Source organism: Callithrix jacchus, chromosome 1, assembly GCF_049354715.1.
Source record: "Callithrix jacchus isolate 240 chromosome 1, calJac240_pri, whole genome shotgun sequence".
NCBI classification, from domain to species: Eukaryota; Metazoa; Chordata; class Mammalia; order Primates; family Cebidae; genus Callithrix; species Callithrix jacchus.
In genome coordinates this window covers 53,154,360-53,178,540 of record NC_133502.1, presented here as the reverse complement: position 1 = coordinate 53,178,540, position 24,181 = coordinate 53,154,360, and the positions used below count along the sequence as shown (strand labels likewise).

The 24,181-nt window shown below is 32.0% G+C and overlaps 1 non-coding gene across 1 annotated transcript; it reads right to left on the bottom strand.

The window, feature by feature from the left end:
* Nucleotides 1-23,457: 23,457 nt before the first annotated feature.
* Nucleotides 23,458-23,620, bottom strand: LOC118147890 (U1 spliceosomal RNA). The gene has a single exon (XR_004734593.1). It is a non-coding gene; the product is annotated as a U1 spliceosomal RNA (small nuclear RNA).
* Nucleotides 23,621-24,181: the final 561 nt, after the last annotated feature.

The following is a 24,181-nucleotide window of genomic DNA, read 5'->3' as shown; positions in this document are numbered from 1 at the left end:
ATAAATTAATAAATAAAACAAAATTTATTTGCAATATCTGAAAAAAAGGAGGAAATTCACACAGAGAAAAAACTATGATAGATCTATATGCATTGTAGTAATAGATTCAGTAAATTTTCTCTACTGAGCTAAGCAAATTAGAAAGTATCAGTAGGACAAACACTCAAATCTGTCTTTAATGGTGTTTCCTAAGGTCTGGGAACTATTTCAGGATTGATTTAATCTGTGTATACTTTATTCTGACACCCAAGAGAAACTGCTTTTTGTAAGCCATAGTTTTATTAGTGTTAATAAATTTATCTTTTTCTATTTTAATAGCATTTTTGAAAGTAATATTTTGAGGTAAATGATGTTCTTGCCATTTATTGTATGTAATACTAATTGAAGATGAGATAGATTGATAAATCAACGAGTAAATATTCAGCTTTCATTGAACAATTTTTCTCTTCATACACTTTAAAAATTTTTGAGAATCTGAAATTGTTTTAAAAACTTTGGAGAGGATGAAATAGAGCACAAAGGAAGAATCATATAAATCCCAGTATGATGATTGGGTACCTGTTTGACTATATTATGAATTTGACTGTGTTATGAATTAGCAGGTTCAAGATGACCAATGTAAGTTATGAGTTTCTATTAAAAAACTATGAAAAACAAATTAGTTTTGAGGGAAAACAAGCTGAAAGCTATCATAAATATGTTTTGTAGTTCGTCTTGTCAAGCCATATGCTAATAGCTGAAAAGTTAGAGACCTGTAATAATCAAATCATTTATCTTTTGACAGGCCAGGAGACATTGATAACAAGAAAATATGAGTGCCAGAGAGAGTCACTATTCCTAACATTTCAGATATCTATTTTAGGGAAAGTCAGAGTGTAAAAATAAGAATTTATAAAATTATTACTTAACCTATGACAACGGGTTTCTATTTAGTGTTCTAAATTAAACGTGAGAAACAATTAATTATTAGAATTTTCTTGTGAAATTGTCTCTATTTGCAGGTTACATCATTTTATATATAGAACCCCCAAAGACTCCACCAAAAAAATGTAAAACATAATAAACAAATTTAGTAAAGTTGCAGGATCCAAAAATCAACATAGAAACATCAGTATTATTTCTATGCATTAACCAATATGATCTGGAAAAAAATGTAAAAATAAAAAAAAAGCCTTTTACCATAGCAGCAAATAAATAAGTGAAATAAAATATTCACAAATAAATTTAACCAAGGAGGTAAATATCTATGCACTGGAAAATACAAAACATTGATAAAAGAAGCTGAAGAAGACAAAAATAAAAAGATATATTCTTAGGTTGACAAAAAATCAATATTGTTCACATTCCCATACTATTCAAAGCTATCTATACATTTATTACAACCCATATTGATGTTTCAATGACATCACTCACAGATATAGAATAAGCAGTCCTAAAATTTGCATGGAACCACAAATATGGCGATACGACACTGTATCGCCATAGAAGTCTTGAGCATAATGAACAAACCTGAGACATCACAGTACCTGAGTTCAAAATTTACTACAAAGCTATAGTAATCAAAACATCATGATGCTGTTATACAAACAGACACATAGACCAATGGAACAGATTAGAGAGCCCCAAAATAAATCTACACATTTACAGTCAATTGATTTACAACAAAGATGGCAATATCACACAATTAGAGAAGTACTATCCCTTCTATAATGATGCTGGGAAAACTTGATATCCACATACAAAAGAATGTAATTAGACCCTCATACCCTATGAAGAAATCAACTCAAAATGAATTAAAGACTTAAATATAATGCTTTAATTAAAATGTTTAACCTAGTGGAAGAAAATGTAGGAAAAAGCTCCTTTGACATTTGGCTAGTCAATGTTTTTTTGGATATGACCCTAAAAGCACAAGCCACAAAAGCAAAATTAGACAAATGGAATAGTATCAAGCTATAAAACCTCTTCCCAACAAAGGAAACAATTAACAATGTAAAGAGATGATCTATGAAATTGGAAAGAACATTTGCAAAACTATACATCTGATAAGGGATTCATGTCTAAAACATAAAAGGAACTCAGTTTGAGTGAAAAACCAAATAAATTAATAAATGGGCAAAAGATATGAATAGAAATTTCTAAAATGAAGACATACAAGTAGCTAACAGGTATATGAAAAAATTCTCAAAATCACTATTATACAAGAATTACAAATTGAAGCCACAATGAGAGAGATCACCTCACACCTGTTAGAATGGCTATTATCAAAAAGACAAAGCATAGCAATTGTTGGCAAGGATATGGAATACTGATATATTTTATACTCATGGTGGTTATGTAAATTTGGATAGCTATTATGGAAAATAGTTTGGATATTTCTCAAAAATTTAAAAATAGAACTCCCATATGATCTAGCAATCCCACTTCTGGATATACATCAAAAGAAGTAAAAACTGTATGTTAAAAAGGTACCTGTACTCTCATGTTCATTGCAGCATTAGTCACAATAGTCAAGCTATGGAATCCACCTAAGTGTCTACCAAAGGATAAACAGATAAAGAAACTGATATATATACACAATGGAATACTATTCAGCCTTAAAAAAGGAAGGAAATCCTGAGACAACATTGATGAACTTGAAGAACATCAAGTAAAGTTGCAGGATCCAAAAATCAACATAGAAACATCAATATTATTTCTATGCACTAACCAATAAAATGTAAAAATAAAAAAGTGAAATAAGCCAGGCAAAAAAGACAAATACTACATGATCACACTTGAATGCAAAATCTGAAAAAGCTGGACTCATAGAAGAAAAGAATAGAATGTTGGTTGCTAGAGGTTTGGTGGTGGGATAAAATTGGAAGGTGTTGTTAAAAGGGTGCAAAGCTTCAGTTAGACACTATGAATAGTTTCCAGACATTTATTGAACAGTGTGACGAACATAGCTAATAATAATCTACTGTATACTTAAAAATTGCTAAAGGTGGCTGAGAGCCGTGGCTCACGCCTGTAATCCCAGCACTGTGGGAGGCTGACATGGGTGGATTGCGAGGAGAGGAGATAGAGACCATCCTGGCTAACACAGTGAAACTCCATCTCTACTAATAATACAAAAAATTGGCCAGGCATGGTGATGTGTGCCTGTAATCCCAGCTATGAGGCCAAGGCAGGAGAATCACTCGAACCCAGGAGGTTGAGGTTGCTGTGAGCTGAAGTCATGCCACTGTACTCCAGCCTGGGTGACAGAGCCATCTAAAAAGAAAAATTACTTAGGGCATAGATCTTAAATGTTCTTACCACAATAAGTGATAAGTATGGGAGGTGATGGATATCTTAATTCATTTGATTAAATCATTTCACACTATACATATATATATGAAAATGTGACATATTATAACATAAATATATATATTTTTATTTGTCAATTTTACCTTAATAAAGCTGAGGGAAAAAAAGAAGTTTCTTTACATGATATAGATGAAGAATAAATGTGTATATATGTTAAGAAAGAAAAGAGTGAGAAAATTCAGTGGCATAAGGCATTAATCTTAAAAAAAAAAAAAAAAAACTTCATTATTTAAAACTGGCCTACCATGTTGCATTAACAGAAGAGCATTATTTTATTATGGAAACCAAATAGTCAGAGGCTTCTAGGTTCCCCGATTATACACACAAACACGCATATACACTCCTAAGCTTATACAGTGGAATATGCTTTTGAAATGATTTTTATCTGGGTAATTATAGCTATGTACTCCAACAGTTATCTGTATTGTTATGCAAAAAATAAAAATACTCAAAATTTAGTGACTGAAAACATGAAGTTATTATTTCTCATAATTCTGTGGGCTAACTGTTCAGTTGTTCTTCTGCTCTTACATAGACCCATTCATATAGTTGCACACAGCAAGTAATCTGGCTCACACTGGGGAGTTTCAGAGAGACTCTCTAGTATGTCTTGTGCCTGTCAGGATGGCTGGGCTTCCTCTTTCATATGATGTTTCATCAGGGCCACTTTTTGCAAAGGCAGTAGTATTGCAGTTAAAAATGAAGGTGAGCTGTTTTAACAGAATAACATTCTGTTATTCCCAGGAAATTACAAGGATGGAGAAACAGACTATATCTCATGAGGGACACGCTGCAAATACAGTGCCCATATTTTTCAATTCACTGTATAACCTAGTATACTAGTAAAGAAAATTTCCAGGAATGATAGTTATGTAACAAAAAGAGAGGTAAAAGCAGTCACATCAGAGTAATAAAAAGCATGTATTTTGAATACAAAGCTGGGTTCAAATTCGGTCAATGATCTTCACTAGCTTTGTGAAATTGGACAATTTAATAACTTTCAGATTGTTTCAAATGGGCTTAATAATACCACCTTAATTAAGTCGATAAGCTAACCAAATGAAATAGCCCATAGAAATGTGAAGTACTTAGCACAGTATTTAACACATAGTAGCGTCACCAAAAGAGCAGTTATTATTATTTAATTAATTTGTAGTTAAGACTGAGTTGCTTTTTACACACAGAAAGAAGTTAGCATTACTTTTTAATCAATATTTTATTAAGTCTCCTTTTACATCTATCCCCTACCTGTGTCATTACTTTGAGTAGATCATGTAGAAATTTCTGGTTCCTCCTGAATATTGATAGAATCTTATCAGTTTGAATATTGAAATGTAAGTTTTGTGTAACAAAACATTAGTCTCTCAGCTAGTTCCAAGTTTCTCTCTATTCTCTACATTGAGTCTGCCTTAAACCATTAAACCTTTATTTGAACATATGGTTGGGTGTTTTTTGACCATTTCATTTTAATAAACTTATTTTCCTCCCACATTTACTATCCATCTTTAGTTCCTTCAGGACTGGCTTTAAGAAAGTAAGTTTCAGCAAAGATTTTCTTGCTGTCATAACAAGACATCATCCAAAACTAATGTCCTCTCTTGTGTGGCATATGTCAAAATTGCCACTGCTAGAAACTGAATCTTTGTATCCAATCAAAATTCACATGTTGAAGACCTAAACCCCAATGCAATGTTATTTGGAAATGAGCCCCCATGGGGAGTAATTAGATCATGAGGATGGAGCCCTCATGAATGAATATTGTGTTCTATGAGAAGAAATGTGAGAGACATAATCTCTTTCTCCAACATGTGAGAATATATGAAAAAGGTAGTCATCTGTAAAATAGTAAGATGTAAAATGGTAAAATTTGGCTCTTACCAGACACCAATCTGTTGGCATGCTGATCTTGTACTTTCTAGCCTGCAGACCTCTGAGAAATGTTTGCTGTTTAAGTTACTTTTTTATGGTATTTTGTTCTAACAGCCCAAACTATGTCAGCTAATTTTCTATTTATTTCAAATACAGAGTAAACAAGTAAGTTATCATTTCAAATGGGCCAATTTTAAAGTAAAATTGGAGCTCTTAAAGCCATTATGGGCTATTAGTTGACTAACAGCAGGTGTAAATTGAAATTTTTCCAAGAAAACTGAATTGACTCTTTGGCCGATTCTTGGAGTTACTTTGTAGATTTCTTCCAGTTTCTCATACTGGACACAGCCAACTGGCGTTTCCTTGAAATTGCAATCTCTAGCTGATCTATGACTTCTGCACCCTTTTTCCGCTGAGATCATTTCAGTTGGGAGCCCATTTAGGTGGTACTGCATTAAAGATGACTTTTGCTATGGGATAGATATGAACCGTATATGGAATAGATATGAATCTATCTTATAACCATTGGAAATGTTTGCATTTCACTTCCTCAGAACGATTCCAAGTCACTCTTGCTCTTCAACCACTCTTCCAAACTAAATCATACCCCTTCATTTTACATTTCATAGAAAAACAAACATTCCTCTATGTTGATGAACTGTGTTGTGTGGTTGTTTGATTTGTGTTTGTTTTTTCACCACCAAAGGAAGCCATGATACCATAGACAAATTATCTTTCATTTACTGTCCAAGCACAATTCTTAAATATGCAGTATGTAGTATACCATAAGAGACATATCATGGCTATAGGATTAATTAAAATATTAATTGTATTCATAAGGCCCACTTGAACATCTGACAGGGCTAATACCACTTGTCAATTTACAGTGTGATGCAACCTAACCTGGGGATTTCCAGTCCTGGCCTTGGGATTTCTGGGAGACATGACCACCTCAGCAAATACGCAACTTTCATAAACCTTAAAATAAAGCTGCTTCTCACAAAAATAGCTTAAACTCCCTTTATAAAACAAAAAAACACCTGGTAACTGAAATGAATTGAATACAGCATAAGAAAGGAGGAAGAGACCCTCAGACTGCAAATGGTCTCCAGAGACCCTCTGGTTCAGCTGGTTGTCTAACCACATGACTGTACCTGCCCCAGGACATTGGCCTGCCCCCCACTATCCATCTTGTTAAGAGTGACTCCAGAATAAACTGCTTCAACATTACATCATGCCTCAGAATCATCTTTGGCACAAATGAAACCAAAGGAGAGAAGTCTTTCCTGGGGCAGCTAGTCAACTAGAACAACTCAAAATCCCATAACATGACAAGGACTTAACAAGCATTTGTTAAATAAATTAACTAATGAAAAATTCTAGAGTGGGCCCATAAAGATTTGGAAAGGAAAAGAAATCATGGAGTCTGTCAACATAGGACTATTTGGAAACTCGTAATACAAGCTATCCTGGGCCAAATTCTGATTTCTGTTGAAATTTGTCTTCAGGGATAATGTACTGTTAAAAGTACTTGTATATTTATACATAAGAGAGTTAAACAAATCTGACATAAAAATTAAGAATTCCCAATAGAAAGCTATTTTAAACTATATGTTTATTTAATTCATAAGAATTTTCTTTGCTGAAGGAAATGATTTCTTATGAGGGAACACTATTTTGATATTCTGTATGCCTAAACTAAGAACATTTTGAAGTACTGGAAACCTGTACACTGAATTAAATTAGAGTAATAATGGCCCACAGTGCTACCATTGTATAAAACTCAATGAGGTATATTTTGTGGAATTAACCTTTTTAGTTAGCACACCGATATCCTAGTGAGAGCCTTAGAATTCAGTTTTGCATATGAGGATTGAAATACTCAAGAGATATTATAATTAAAGCACAGTCATTTTTCTATAAAAAATAAAAAAAATGCTCAGATGTGATATCTTATAGTTCCATAGACTACAATTTCAAAATTAGAAATAAAATAATTTTATTTTCCAAAAGAAAATGTAAATATTGAACAAAAGTTACATTTCAAAAGTTAAGTCTGTTGGAAAGAAGAAAATACAACAGAAAGACAGAATTATATAAGTTATGAAGAAGAAATCTCACAGATATGATGGTAGCAAATTTTGGAATAGTGATAAATGTGACAATAAGAAGAAAATATACTCTTCATGATTGTGACTATTGGTTATTTTTAGTTAATAGATATTGAGAAAGAGAAAAGAATTAGAAGAGAAAAAGAAAACATAATTATTTTAAAAATATACAGTAAAAACAGAATAGTAAAAATTGTTTACTGAAGTATAACTGTTGTTCATCCACTTATACATGTGCAGACTTTTATAGAGAAGTATTAAAAAAGTAGGGTTAACTGTTAAATATATCTCAATGGCCAGTCTGGCTAGGATATAAATGGCACATAGTAATGGTGAAAGTGGCGATTCATCATTGGTGTCAATCTGAGAAACAAGGCTGCTATGGTTTGAATATTTGTCTCCTCCAAAACCATTAAAATTTAATCTCCATGTGGCATCTTTGAAAGGTAGAACCTTTAAGAGATAATTGGGTCATAAGGGTTTTGCCCACATTAATAGATTAATGGAGTAATGGATTAATAGGTCATCTTGGGAGTGGGACTGGTGGTTTTACAAGAAGCTAGCCCCTTCCCCATGTGATGTGCTGTACCACCTCAGCACTCTGCAGAGTCCTCACCAGCCACGAAGGCCTTCACCAGATGTGAGCCCTTGAGCTGAGACTTCTCAGCCTCCATAACTCTAAGAAACAGATTTCTTTTCTTTATAAATTACCCAGTTTCAGGTATTCTGTTATAAGCAATAGAAGATGAACTTACATAACGGTAAAATTCAGATTCAGTGATATCTTTATAATTAAAAATCAACTACCTGTCAGTCATGAGCACATGGCAACATGGAAGCCTATCTTATTTTCCGTTTCTTAGCCAAAGGACTGGTATATGTTTTGGAAAACAGGCAATAGTCAAACTAAATGCATTTGTTGAACATGACATATCAAAGCTGAAGTTAAATCAACTTAACTTTTAGTATCATATGAAAGTAACATGACAAATCATAGAAACAAAGATTTATATTGTGATTGCCAGGGGATGGAGGAGGGGGAAATGGGGAGTTCCTTGATGAGCATAAGGTTTCAGTTACACAAGATGAATATTTTCTAGATATCTGCTGTACAATAATCTGAGTAAACAGTGCTGTATTGTGCACTTCTTAAAAATATGTTAAGAAGGCAAGTCTCCCATTAAGTGTTTTTATCACAGTAAATTAATAATAAAAATAAGTAAATAAATTGCTCTATAAAAATGCCAAAGAAAGTTAGATTCTCAACTCCTATGTAAATAGTAACAACTTTTAAAGTAACTCTACTCTCAAGATGTTTTAGGTACATTCGTACATGTCCTATAAAAGATTGTTTGGCCAAGACATGTGGCAAGGCTCAGTGATGACAGGAGGGGACGTGTATTACTCAAGAGAACAAGCGGCTTATGGATTTACTAACACTGTTATATTAAAACAATAACTTTATTTGTAACTAAACCAACAATTCAATGACATTGCACATTTTATCCACTTGAATGTGCTATATAAATGAATGAATGCTATATAAATAAAGAAAACATTTATATTTTACCATATTTATTTATGCATAAATGTGTGTTTACTATTGTAGATTTTGGTCATATAGTAAATACATTCTTAAGAGCTGGGTATGTGAAATTTTGAAATTTTATTTGAACTTGTACATCAGCCAGATGACTGATTATATGTGATTAGTTCTCAGTCCCAAAATACCATTGAAAAGATAGATGAAACATAACAATAAATATAAAATCCAGAATAAGTGTCATAAGATGGCTCAAATCTTAAAAGTTTTATGAAGTATCCTGAGAAAAGTGGAATAAAATGGTCATAGACACTCATTAGAGCTAAAAACTGTGGAAACCATAGGGTTGAAACAACTTCCAAAAAAGCAATTTTCCTACTAGTACTTCATAAAATCCACCACATAAGAAAGAATAGTGCTACCAGCAGAGCGGATGCCCTGCCATAATTTGAGTTAATTACACAAAAATTATGTAACGATTACTGAGATTTCAGCTGTCAAAGACAGGTTTTCTTTCAAGGATAAACCCATTTGTATAGCTCTAAGTATTTCAGAAATGCAAATCATAATCCAGTAAAATGAATGTGAGATTTGGAAAACAGATAAAAGAAAGCCAGTTTTGCTGTGCATACGTTACTTTGACACTAACTCACACACACATTAACAAGATACATAGATCTGTACATGCATATACACATGCATACACAAACATTCACGTACATCTCCATATGAACAAAGGTACCCATACATGAACACTTGTGCATGCATGTACACACATTTATATACACATACACTTACACCCATTTACATAGTCATGTACATATGAACATCCACACACATATTTATAAATGCACACAGGCACACTTTGTGACAAAGCCCTTGTAATTACAGCCTAAATATACAGAGAAATACCATACTATTAAATGAAAGTACTCCAAATTTTAAATATTTTCCTTCCATAGGGAAATTAATTGAAATTATATGCTATGTAAGCATGATTCAACATGGGAACTTATTGCATATGCTGAATATTATATTAAAATACATACATTAGCCCTAAATATATATTTTTAGTAATTGGTTTTCTGAAAAATGAACTAGATATTAAAATGATTAAAAGTAGAACTAAAAAAGAATGTTAACTTTAAAATCTAACAGACAATTTAATTTGTCTGATTCCTTGAAAAGAATAAAACAAGATGCTGATTCCTTGAAAAGAATCTGACTCTAATGAAACCTTTGCAAAATTTTAAAAAGAAATGTAAAATGTGTTAAGAAAAAATAAAGGAAAAATTAGTGTATATATGCAGATAAGTCAAGGAAATTTAAAAAATTTTAGGTTATTCTACATTAAACATGATAATATATCTTTTGACTGATGAAGATTTTCAGATTTGACATATACAGAATTTTCTATTTTTTTTTACAATTTATGTTTTGACTTACTTGTGAAGACCTTATTTTCCTAATCTCTAAAAATACAATCCCATTATTCTATCACGGTAGTCATTGCTATATTCATTGTTAGTTCTATATCCCATATGTAATGTAAAAATAAAACTATGAGTTTATAAACCATAAACTAAAATGAAATGTGCTTAAATGGAAATAAATTTTCCTATATACAATTATTAAGTAGCCCATCATTTTACTGTTTTGCATGCTGCCTTTATTGTATATTAATCCTCATGCTATCCTTAAATTTAGTGAATACTTAGGAAAATTATTTTTTAAAGCAATATAAAACATGATGAAATCTCAGAATTTGAAATATGTTTTATTCTTAAAAGACAGGAGAACTTGCTTTATGCTTTTAAAATATCCTATTTCCAACATTTAACACAGTGCATGATTCAAAAAAAATTTGGGGGATCTCTAAGTAAAGACTAATTAAATTCATTAACTAATTTTAAAAGCATATATAAATATCTCTATTTTTCTTCAATATTTCAGAAAAGTAAATTTAAATTATTATATATTTTTATTGACTAAGAAGAAATTGAAAGAAAACTTATTTTCACTAAGTTCTGGCATAAATAAACTGAATCTGCTAAATGTAACAACAGGAAACAAATTGCCTGCCAAGGAAACAACAGGCAATGAAAAATTTATCTGGTCCTGCCTGCAGTTCTGAGACTCATTCTCAGACAGCTGTTCCTAGAAGATCTTTTAATGAGTCTCTTCTGTGAAGTCTAAGGTGAAAATCCAACTTAGAGCATGATGAAAATGAATCACAGGCATATTAGTAGTTGAATATAATGGAAGTAATTAAGTATTACAAGTAAGCAATGACATTTTCAAAATTGCATTCATAGTAACTACCAGATCAGATCATTTCAGTCAATACTGAGCAATAACATTTTAAATACTTGCAATATTTAATTTAAATTATTTATAAAGCTAGTAGCAGTTGTTAAGGAAATTCAGCATCATCGTGAACATTCCAGTTTTACATTTTCACTTAAGGAGGACAAATAGAGAATTATTTAAAATAGATATTATTTCTGTATATTAAAAGTTTGCCAGGAGATAACATTGAAGCCCAAAGTTTAGCCCCAAACCTAAAAATATGTTTTATTTCTAAGAATTACTACTTAATAATGGAGTTGACGTGTCTTATACAATTTCAGGAAAACACATAGAAATCGTGTGTGTTGTTCATGTCTATGGCTACTTGGCCAGGTTGTTTGAAATAAGGGGCTAATGAGAATAAAGTCATAGATCTAGTCTCTGCATCGTCAGCTAACCTTTCCAATTTCTTGATCAGATATCGTACCTTCAACACAGACCTATCTTCCAAAGATGAACTAGTATTCACAATGGAGACCATAAAATGGAAAGGAACAAATTCAACCCTACCAAGAAAACAAGAGATCATGGTTTACTGATGATGAATAAACACTGCTCTTCAAGTATAGTGTTAGACAGTATACACTGTTATGCAACGATGCCTTTTATACCCTTGTTACTTGGATGCTTTTCTGTGCAAATGAACCAAAAAAAAAAAAACAAAAAACCAAATGTCTTCCATTTACTTCCTCCAAAAGAAAACTTTAAGAAAACAGGCTACTTACCAGTTTAAATATTTGAGGAACTAAACTAAAAATTATTTTAGATATACTTGAGATTATTGTAGTATTTGCCTTTCTGTGCCTGGCTTATTTTATCCAGCATAATGTTCTCCAGATTTGTCCACCTTATTGCAAGTGACAGAATGCCTTCCTTTTGAAGGCTAAATTATATTCCATTGTGTATCTATGCTACCTTTTTTAAACAATTAATTCATTGATGGGCACTTTGGATGTTTCCATATGTTGGTCATTATTAACAATCTTGCAATGAACATACGAATGCAGACACCTGGGGTGAGGGTGTATGGAAAAGGGCAGATGATGGTCAAAGTGTTTCAAAAGTTTCACTGAGACAAGAGAAGTCCTGGCGACTGATATCACAACATGGTGACTGTAGCTAATAATAATGTGTTATATATTTTAAAACTGATAAAAGAGTGTATTTAAAATGCTCTTACCATAAAGAAATAAGTGTATGAGGTTCTATATGTTTGTTAGCCTAATTTGTTCACTACACAAGGTGTACACGTATTAAAGCATCACATTGTACCTCACAAATATAGAAAATTATTATTTGTCATTTTAAAATAGAGTAAAATTTGAGAAATTATTTTAAGCATTATAGGCTGAGTTCAGTGACTCATGCCTGTAATCCCAGCACTTTGGGAGGCTGAGGCAGGTGAATCACCTCAGGTCAGGAGTTCAGGACTACCCTGGCCAACTTAGTGAAACCTTGTCTCTACTAAAAATACAGAAATAAATTAGCTATTTGTCATGGCAGGAGCCTGTAATCCCAGCTACTTGGGAAGTTGAGGCACAAGAATCACCTGATTGTGGGAGGCAGAGGTTGCAGTGAGCCAGAATCCTGCCACTGCATTCCAACCACCTGGGCAACAGAATGAGACTCTGTTAAAAAAAAAAAAAAAGAAAGAAAGAAAAGAAAAAATTATTTTAGATATTGTAAAATGAATAGATATTATTTAAATATTTTACTCAATTTTCAATGAATGTTTTTATTAGGGTCACAAAAGACTATACATTTGAGAGGGCATAGAGAAACATAAAAATACATCACATTTGCTTACCAATTTATTCACAGGTTAAGATTTAATCACAACCATGTTCCTGTTTTTCTACTCAGTATTTCGACAGACAGGATTTTCACTGTTTCCTGGGGTCTGCTGTAATTAAATTTCCTAAAGAAATGGTTTCCAAACTTTTCTAGTCTATGGACATTCAGTTGAGTATAACACTTCACTCAACTGCCTTTAATAAAATTCCATTAAAACAATATCTCCCAGTATTACTTGGAAAAATGTTACAGTTTCTGATGAGACTTAACATAAAATTATCATTTAAATAAAATGTTAAATATCTTAATAATTAAGTAAACTCCATAAACAAAATTATTATTGTATTCATATAAATATTATCATAAGTCTTTGCAGACTATTTCTATAATAGTGTGAGAGCCATTCAATCTTTAAATAGAAATATGAGAGTCATAGGAATGGAGTTTATTGTCAGAAGAGTCATAATTGAACAGTTCTATAAGAGAATGAGGTAACAGAGAAATATTAGCCATAGAATGGCACTATTGTAGACTTTTTACATCTATCCTGATCATCTCGCTTTTATTAAAAAAACGAGCATTGAGCTGTGAGGTGTGTTGTCAGGGGTAACATCTATATTAACCACCCTCTTCCAGGGCACCAAGCAACAAAACATATTATGCTTTGCATGATGACAATTTCAGGCATCACAATAAAATGCCATCAGACCTATATGCTTACGCATCTTATCGATTTTTAAATTTTGGATATGTTTTGAAATATTACATAGTCTATTTCTTGTAATTAAAACCTTTGTGATAACACTGGAAGAAAGGCAACACTATTAGACTCTGTGATTTCCAACTTAAACTCTTGTCTCCTGAGCATGGACCAGAAAACATCCAGAGTTACCATACTGGAAAGGATTCTGTGGACAAGGTAGTATTCATCACAGTAGTATTCAGTAATATTTATCAATTAAAAATATATGAGAGAAGGAAGATTCTACGTTTCACACTATTTTAATGTATACTTTTTTATTTTTAAAATAATTATCTTTTTAAAATATCCTGTTGCTTCTACTACCTCTAAAAGCTTAAGGAGTAAGTTTTATTTTAGAATTACTAATTTCTATTTCAACATCTTGTATTATTTCTTGTCAACTTCTTAAAAGGAAAACTATTGCATTCTAAACAACTTTTTGCTGTATGCTTTTTTTTTAAATGTACTTTTTATTATTTTAAAAAACATGCTATGATCATTGATGTCATTATTTTTGGATAAACTCCAAAATCTTTAAAAAGTCACAGAATATAATATTATATATAGGAACATTTCCTTTAAGGCAACTTAAAGGAACACTGGTTCCAAAATTCGTGGAGATCTCCCAGCAGATGTTTCTAAAATACTATAAAGTAATCCATAGTGTTGGTTACTAGAGTAACATTACAAGACTTTAACTTTATTGCTTTTATATGTACATTTTAATTTTTTGTTTCATAAACGATCACTTTAGTATTTTTAAAAGTAAACATTAAGCATGGTTAAATTACTTCTATGGCTCAGTGAAAACAAATGGTCATGGTATATTATTTAAAGTACTGGAAAAATCTGGAGAATACTTTGTAGCAAATTCAGTAATTGGTTATAGACTTCGGTAAATAGTTTTACAACAGTAGCACACAGTAGCTAAATGTCAGAGAGGTCAAAATCATCTTCTGATCCCTATGGAGATGAGATCTAAACTATGGAAATCAGTCATCCTTACTGATTCATTCCTACTAAAAGGTTTTGAAATTAGAGTTAGAGTGGAAAACAGGATATTATATTGTGGCTTGACAAGTTTATTTGCCCTGATCGTTACTACTACAAACCTTCACTATATTTTTTTAACTCATGCACTTTTTATGATTATAATTTAGTGAATCAACATTTAGCATTAGTAAGATATTTTATAGATACTTAAATTCAAATTTTATCCAGCAGAATTTTATTACAAACATTACAATAGCATTCAGTTTAAGTACAGTTAAAATGATACTACACTCAGGAGAACAAGTACCAAAAATATACTTCTTAGTAGTTTTATCAGACACTATTTCCTTTGTCTTAGCTTCTTTTATGTCCCTTGTCTATCACAAATACAGTCCGGGTAGCAAAAGATGAGTGATGCTTCCTATGTTTATGGAGGAGTAAAGCAAGCCCTCCTTACTTCATTGAAAGTAAGCCATGAAAAAATGAGACCAAAGTTTTAAAAAATAAAATGAGCAGTTGATTATGTATATTGTTTCATATGAGAAATACATTGCTTATGTATTTTCTTAGAATATTTTATTTCATATTCATACAGAGTTTTATTTCTAGTTTATATTTATGATACAAATATGTGTTGGTTAAGATCTTCTTTAATTTTTATGATTTGGAATAGCTATGCTGTAATTCTTTTTGCTACTTGCTAATATTTTATAACAGTATTTTAAATGATTTTCTCTATCATGCCAAAACCTAAATGTTTCCTCATTTCCCTTATCCATAAATCTTGGAGCTTTAAAAAAGTTGAATTGAATCCCAAGCTATTTTTGTTCCTTTTCCATAATACTGCTTTAAAAATTCTTTTTAATATAAAACATGGTTCACATTTATCTCTTGATTATAGATAGTCCATGTTCAATTCTTATAACAATGTTTTACTTCTCCCAGAATATTTGATCCAAAAAATCTTTGACTTTCTCATTTCATTTGTACAGATATTATCTATTTTAAATTATATAGCTAACTAAATAACTATTGATTTTAAGTTATTTTCAGCTCGTGGACATAATTTTTTTTTCACTAAACCTCATTATTATTTGTGGTGAAGGCCAGTATTTTTTATATGTTGATATATAGATATACAGAGATGAGATGATAGAGAGAGATAAAGAGACAGGAGAAAAATAGAGAAAGGAAAAACGGAAGAGAAGGAGAGAGAGAGGTTCTGTTTCTTATTCTTTATTATATAACCTGGGACATGTGACTGTTTCTTTGAAAATAATTATTCTCATTTTTATAACACTGAAAACTTTGATAACTATTGGTAGAGAAGTAAAGAATATTAGCATAAAATATTAGTACAGCCATTCTATCATCAAGCCCATTAAATTCATCCATCTTGTGCTTCTTCATTCAGCAAAATTTAGTTTCATTTTGAAAAACAGAAACACTGTGTATACTTAAAGACTATACATTCCATGTTTTCAATGTAATCTTTGTTTCTTCAATAATAAAAAGATGATGTTTATTACCTGTTTTTTAATGATTATAGATAAATCTTTTAAGGAGGTGATTTTGAATGCTTTCTCAACTATAGTAAAAGATACATTTAAAATATGTGTATATATAAGTATATATCTCACATGTATTTTCTGCTGAGGAAATTGTTATAGTATCTTTGATAAAGAAGATAGACATTCTATACTACCTATGAAGAAACTGAATAACTTCAGATTTTGTCTTATGAATGATTTAAAAGCTATTTCTCATCTATGCAGTTGTTATATTTCTCATCTATGCAGTTGTTATATTTCTCTGAATGTCCTGTCAATAAAATCAACATTTAAAGTTTTAGTTGGCGCATTGAATTATAATATTGGCTTTTTATCAAGGGTCCTTCCTTCTTGTTACACCTGAGTCTACAGAGCATTTTACAATTAAAGTCATGATTAGTTTCCTTTTTTTTTTTTTTTAATAGAGAGGTGGTTTCATCATCTTCCCCAGGCTGGTCTCGAACTCCTAAGCTCAGGCAATCCACCCGCCTTGGCCTCCCAAAGTGCCAGGATTACACTTTGGCCTAATTAGTTTCCTTTTTACATTTTGTTCTGTTTTATGAGTCACAAATCACCTAACCTGTGAGTAAAATAACTGTGTTGTATGTAAATCATTACAAATAAATACAATCTAACTTATTATTTTCTTATATAATATTTTGAAAGTTCCACTCTGCTATTCTTGAAATTTTGTTAATATCCTTTTATATGCTTTTATAAAAATAATCCATATTTTCTCTCTCTTTAAGATTAAAACCTTGTGGATAAACCTTTTAAAAGGGAAATGTTTCCAGTTAATACTCTACATTGAGCAAAATTACACCTGAATGGAAAAGCAATAATTGAAATCCAGGAGATTTGAGCTCTAAATCTTAATCCTGACTCTAGAGAGATTTGTCGGGTAGTCTATACGTAGGTCTTGTAATATAGTTGTTTAGCATGTTCTTATTAGTGAAATAAAAAGATTAGGCTAGGTAATGTTTAAGTCAGCTAAGTTTTTTATAGATAATGACAGTGATTTTCTTAATTCCACGAAGCATTTGTGACATCAGTGAATCGTTATGATAATAATATGCAACAAATTTTCTGGAAACAAAATGATATAGACTTATTTTAGCAAAAGTATTTGTTGAATATTTAAGGTTTTACACTTAGCATGTGCTTACTGTCAGCTTAATTACAAACTTTTACCCTGTGAGCTGATGTGTGAGGCTTGTGAACAACAGCAGTTTTACCTATAGGGCATGCTACAGGTGAGGTAGTGAGCTCATTAGATTTCATTAGCTCATGTAAGTCGGTTCTAAGACAAAAGGCTATGAGGAAAATTTAGAGAGATTCAAGAATAATGTGGAAGTTATTCTAGGTGACCCTTTCATTTCTGATGCAATTAAAAAAAAATCCCTGCATGATGGGAAATGATTGAACTACACAAAAACTATGAAATGTGATAAAACTGCTTTATTTAACATACCATTTAATTCAGTTCAGTCCAACTGAATTTAGCAAACGTTTATTGAATACCCAAGAAAACCTCAATGACACTATTTAGCATATGCAAATTATGTATAAACATTACAGTGAGAGGCAGGCTACTGTAATGGTGAGAAACCCAGATTTGGAGGCAGATTGTTTTCAAATCCAGCTGTGCCCTTATCGTGTGACTTTAGGGAAATGATTATGTTTCCTCATCTTTAAAGTGTGAATAATACTAATTCCTACCTCATAAGGTAGCTGTGGGTATTAAAGGCATTAAATTGCATATAAAGCATTTAGAACACTCATGTCACAGAGTAAAATATTTAAAAAGTTTTAACTAACAGTATTATATATGTTACATGTTCCTTGTCTCTCTCTTGGACTTACAACTTGTATATCATGTATTGATAAGGGATGTACATCTTTAGTATTATAAAATTGTTGCCTAAATTAACTTTGCATATATTATTAAGCTTTTTTTAATGCCTAACTTGTATTTAGAATCCAAGGACTCAGTACCTCAAGCAGCAAACTACCATTAAATTATTTTATAATTTTAGATTTCCTTATATTTTAAATACTAGAATCTTCTCTTTATTATAGTTACTATTCTTTTCTGCAAGAAGTGTATGGTTTTTCTTTAAAAAAAAGTATTGTTAAACATCATATATCATAATTAAATAATCTTGTCCTTGTTTTCTCAACTCTGTCTGCTTTATTGCTTTAAGGTCACATTTTATCACTGTAGCATGCCTTGGTAGTGATGTTTGGTTCATAAGGCATTCTCCCAAGGAAGCAATGAACTCATTTTTCTATCTATGAATCATTGTTTTGTATAAAATAGGAATCCAAACCATATATCCTATGCCTTAAACATCAATTTGCAGGAACTGAAAAAGCTTGTAATCACATTTTGATTTGCCTTTTGTAAATTAAGCAGCATTAGCAAAATGATAGCATGCCAATTCATCTCAACTTATGTGAAGTTTCTATCGAAAACAAATATCAATAAAATTTAATAAGGGGATATCAAAAACACATTGAAAATAGAATTATGAGGTACTAATGTACTCTGCTCCTGCACAAGGAAGAACTAGAATTTCTAGTAATAAGACAACTGATATTTGCCTTAAAATTTACATACCATCATCATATTTAATCTTATTTGATTCTGACAATAAAGCTATACAGTAAGAATTGGTATTGTTTTTATATTTTATATAAATCCAAGGTCAAAATGAATGGTTTGTCAGTGACCACAAACCTGGCATTGCAGAGCCTTAACCAATTTTTTTAAAATAGCATTTTGAATCTCTCTACTGTGTCCATTTTTCTCAATCTTGGTGCCAATTAGAATCATTTGGGGAGGTTTCGAAAAAATACTCTTGCATTCCCAACTCTCAGGTTAATTGAAATAGAGTTTCTGAGTGTAGAACTTCGGTATTGATAGTAAAAATAAACAACAATTTATACTCTTCTAATTCTAAAGTGTCAGTTTTGAAAACCAATGTATTGGCAGTTAGGTTCAATAAATGTGGCTTAATGAATGAAGATGGTGGAGGAGAAGAATCCTCAACATGTGGAACCAATCTCCTTACTCACACACATATTCAAGCATAAATAACACTGTTACAAGTGGGAGAAGAGAACTCAAGTGGTATATTGCCTTGAGGGGAGAAGTAACATGTTTGTCCATAGGAGGTAGATATTATTACTAGGGTAGTGGCTATATTTGGTAAAGAAAACAATTGGTCTTTCAAAAACTAAAACATTTTCTTTGAGTGATTACCTTTTGTCATCAGTACTTGAGGGTTCCGATTTTTTTATCTCCTGCTCTTTCCATTCTACCTTATATTGCCATTACTACCTTAATTTTTCTTTGTAATTTTTCAAATGAATTCTTTGCTTTCAATTTTATAGCATCAGCTTGGCCGTGTTTAAAATTCTCTGTAAAGAGTCTTGAACTCTAAAGGGAAAACATGCAACAGCAGCCTAATCAATCAACCACAGAAGGCAGAGCTGTGTTGGGACACAATACTAAGAGTTTTAATAAGAGCCTTGAGTACCCACTGGCCCAGACTGTGGTTTTTCAAAAAATATATAAGACAGGTAATCCATTCTGCCAAGGATACAAGTTTCCTTTTGTCCCATTCCCAGCCAATAAAATGTCTCCTTTCTTTATCCAGAATACATTCTTTATATTCTTCTACATGTTGTTATAACACCTTTGTTCTAGAAGAGCATAGTGCTTTTGCTTTGAAGTGTATTAAAAGAGAAAAATCTTTATTGTTTATGCTTTTTTATACTTTAACTGGATGGTTTTATTCTTTCCTTAATATGCTTGAATCAATCAATTTTAAGCAGCTAAGAAAATCTTTGGTGATTCTTGTTTTGGGAAAAGTTAAATAATTCTAGTGGTCTGTAGTTTATTAAAAATAAGTTTGGTATGTGTAGGTCAACAATATTTGATGTGAAAACTTTTGAGGATATACTGAGATTCTGAAAGTTTTTTTTTTTTTTTTTTTTTTTTTGAGACAGAGTTTCGCTCTTGTTACCCAGGCTGGAGTGCAATGGCGCGATGTCGGCTCACCGCAACCTCCAACACCAGGATTCAGGCAATTCTCCTGCCTCAGCCTCTCGAGTAGCTGGGATTACAGGCACGCGCCACCATGTCCAGCTAATTTTTTGAATTTTTAGTAGAGACGGGGTTTCACCATGTTGCTTGACCTCGTGATCCACATGCCTTGGCCTCCCAAAGTGCTGGGATTACAGGCTTGAGCCACCTGGTTTAGGATGATTAGTAAATATTATCATCAACAATACTTAAAACAACAACTATATGTCTAGGGCGTTGTTTATACACTGTTGCTTATAGAGAAAAAAAATCATCCCCATCTTACTTCCCACACCAAAACCCCGCCGCTACTCACCACATAAAATCATTTAGTTTTAAAAAATCGTGCTCTTGATTAGACAAAGGTAATCAAGTTCTTCTGGATTTTCAGTGACTATTTTATTTCTATATAAAGTTTTCATCAAAAATTTTCTCTCCTATTTGTTCTTTTATGCTGGAGAAATGTTGGCTGCTTATTATTTTTTCATTTTGTTTTCTTATTTTTATTGTTTGTCTTTAGTGTAGTTCTGTCATCCCAAATTAATCTTTATTACATTTATATACTGGGACATTATTTTAATTAATTCTTTAGATTTTACTTCATATATTCCCTACTGAAACGTGACATATATAAAAATGTTATATTAGTGTAAAAAACCGTGGCAAAGAAAGTTTGAAGAAAATCACTTAGAAGTACAAGAGTGGTACACATTCTATACTCAAGTGAAAATTTAATCTTTAGTCCTACAGCACATTATATCAGAAAGCAAATAAACTTTTAAAAGTAAACGCTGTGGCATCAGTCACCTGCTAAAGCCACATGGCTCTTGAGAGATGCAAATGTGACCATCAAGTTAACTAATCAAGGATCTGGGAATTCCTTTCTGGACCAATCTCTGTCTTTGCAGGAAATAATATAGCAACTGAAAAAGGTGTGAAAAGGACAATATTTGACTCAATTTCTGAAAATATCGCTAATGTTTTCATGTGAGTAGACTGAATTCAAAAGTACATATTTCATTTTTATCATGCTTTTTGACTATGATTGCTAGCAATATATGGCAGCTTTCAACAGAGAATATATGTGTGTGTATATGTATATACATATATATACCTTAAAGTACACTGCCAACATAAAATGTTAATCTTTAATTTCATATTTTTGTTCATATTAATAGGGAGTAAGTTACCCATTTTCTCTCTGGAAGTATCACCCCGGCATAGCTAAAACAACATTTAGCAAATAACATGTAACTTCTTGCATCTAAGATTCAATACTAAATTTAATATTTCTGATTTTAGTAGGACTTCTGCTTAGGGAATAATTGCTGAATAAACCCCATTAATGCAATATTTTACTTGCGACAAATTTTCTGTAGACTGAGGTTTGGAAAGTAAAACTCAGTCTTGCGACTTATTTGCATCAGATAAGAGGAAAACAGATTGAGAAAAAAAATGAACTTTCAGTCACGTTATTTTAAAATAAGATTTCCAGCTCACATTGTAAATTGTACAAATATGTATCATTAACCAAGAAAAATCAGATATTATGTATTCAAAGACCAATGATGGGAGTGCTCACCCCACCCTGCCACTAAGTAGATATTGTGGGAGTAGGAGTTACATCAGGGAATATTTCCACTTTACACTGAGTTAGGAAAATATAGCATCTGCAAATTTTTCCCTAGCTATCAGTCATTAGATTTCGAACTATTAGTTTTCAGCAAAGATACATACTAATGATCAAAACTTGTTTGTATGATTAATATCTCTAATTCATGGGATTATATGCACATGCTAGAGTTTTCTTGTGTTTATTTACAAATATAAAGTTTAAAATGTATTAAAAATAATAATAAGCCAAATTATTTGCTGCATATAAATTCAAATAATATATTTATATTTTAAAACGATTCAATCAACTTCCATATTTATTGAATAGTGAATACTTTAAAACAAGTGTATGTGATTTTACTAAAGCACATATTTTAATTTCTTCCTAGTATTTTACAGGTTTTTTTTTTTTTTGGAGACAGAATCCATTCTGTTGCCAAGGCTGGAGTGCGGTGGTGAAATCTCAACTTGCTGCAACATCCGCCTCCTGGGTTCAAGCGATTCTCCTGCCTTAGCCTCCTAACTAGCTGGGATTACAGGTGTGCATCACTATGGCTGGCTAGTTTGCGTAGGTTTAGTAGAGACAGGCTTTCACCATGATGGCCAGGCTGGTCTTGAACCCCCGACCTCAAGTGATCCACCTGCCTTGGCCTGCCAAAGTGCTGAGATTATAGGTGTAAGCCACCACATGCAGTCATTAAAAGTTATCTTGTTATGACAGTAATTCAGCAGTTAGTCTTACATTTATTTCCAAGATAATCTAGTTACAAGCAGATAATTCATAATATACTTGTCCCTGGGTATTCAAGAAAGATTGGTTCCAGGGCCCCTGAAGATACAAAAATTCATGAATTCTCAAGTCCCTAATATAAAATGGCATAGTATTTACATATAACCCATACACATCCTCCCATATACTTTAAATCATCTCTAGATTACCTATAATACCTAATAAGTAAATGTCATGTAAATTATTCTTATGCTGTATTTCTTTTTTGTATATTTTTTTGTATTATTATTTAATTAATTTATTATTGTTTTCATTCCAAGGTTGGTTGTTTAACAAATGTGGCACTCCTGGATACAGAGGGCCGAGTGTACAATATTTTGTTAAAATTATTAATATTTAATAAAAAGTAGATAAGCTGCCATATTTCTGTTTCCTAGGGCTGCCAGCATCTCAGCCGCTTACATATACATGAATTTATCACTTCACATTTCTAGAGTATGGAAGTCTGAAATCAAAATATTGTTAGGGTGATGCTCTCTGTCTAATAGCTCTAGGGGAGAATCCTTTAGTACCAATTCCGATTTCTGGTATCTTCTAGTATCCTTAGCACTTCTTCTTTTATAATTGCACCAATCCAGTCACGTAGCCATCTTTTTCCTTATGTGTGTTCACATAGTCTTCCTTTCATTTTTTTTTTTAATTTTTGTTTTTTTCAAAAAGTTAGGGGGAAGCGGGAATGCAGTCCCCCATTACCACAAATTATGCAGTCCAGTTTCCCACATTTGGGGAAAACGTAGGGGTCAGCACACCCAGAGTGCAATGCATAAGGCTCACTTGGGAAAACCACCTTTGTGATCACGGTATCTCCCCTGCCAGGTAAGTCTTCCTTTTGTGTATGTCTGTGACTGTACCCAAATTTCTCATTTTTATAAGAATACCAGTCAATATTAGATTAAGGTCCACCCTAATAACCAAATTTTAACTTGACTGCCTCTAATTCTAAATAAGGTCACATTCTGAGGTACTAGAAGACTTCAACATTTCTCTTTGGTGGTGACACAATTTAACCCATAGCAGCTGTCCAAGCTAGTATGAGTGAGAAAATAATGCTTGACAAATGCACAACAGTGTGAATTTTTAGAATTAAAACCTCTGATATTTCCTTTTGGATATATCTTTTTAGATATTTGTTATCCAAAAGGATTTCTTCAAATTCAAATTTCCCAAAAATCAGCATTTCTATTAATCTTAATCCTTCTGATTGATCTTTTTGGTGTTATTCATATTATCAAGCTGATTTTAACTGGCAGTAGGTTTTATCTCTGAAAAAGTAGAATAGATTTATTTTACCCAGAATGGACTGGGCCTATATAGGAACATTTTCAAATCATGCTGGTGCTTGAAAATAGGATCTTGCTCTATCAATTGGGGCTCTAAGGTGTGGC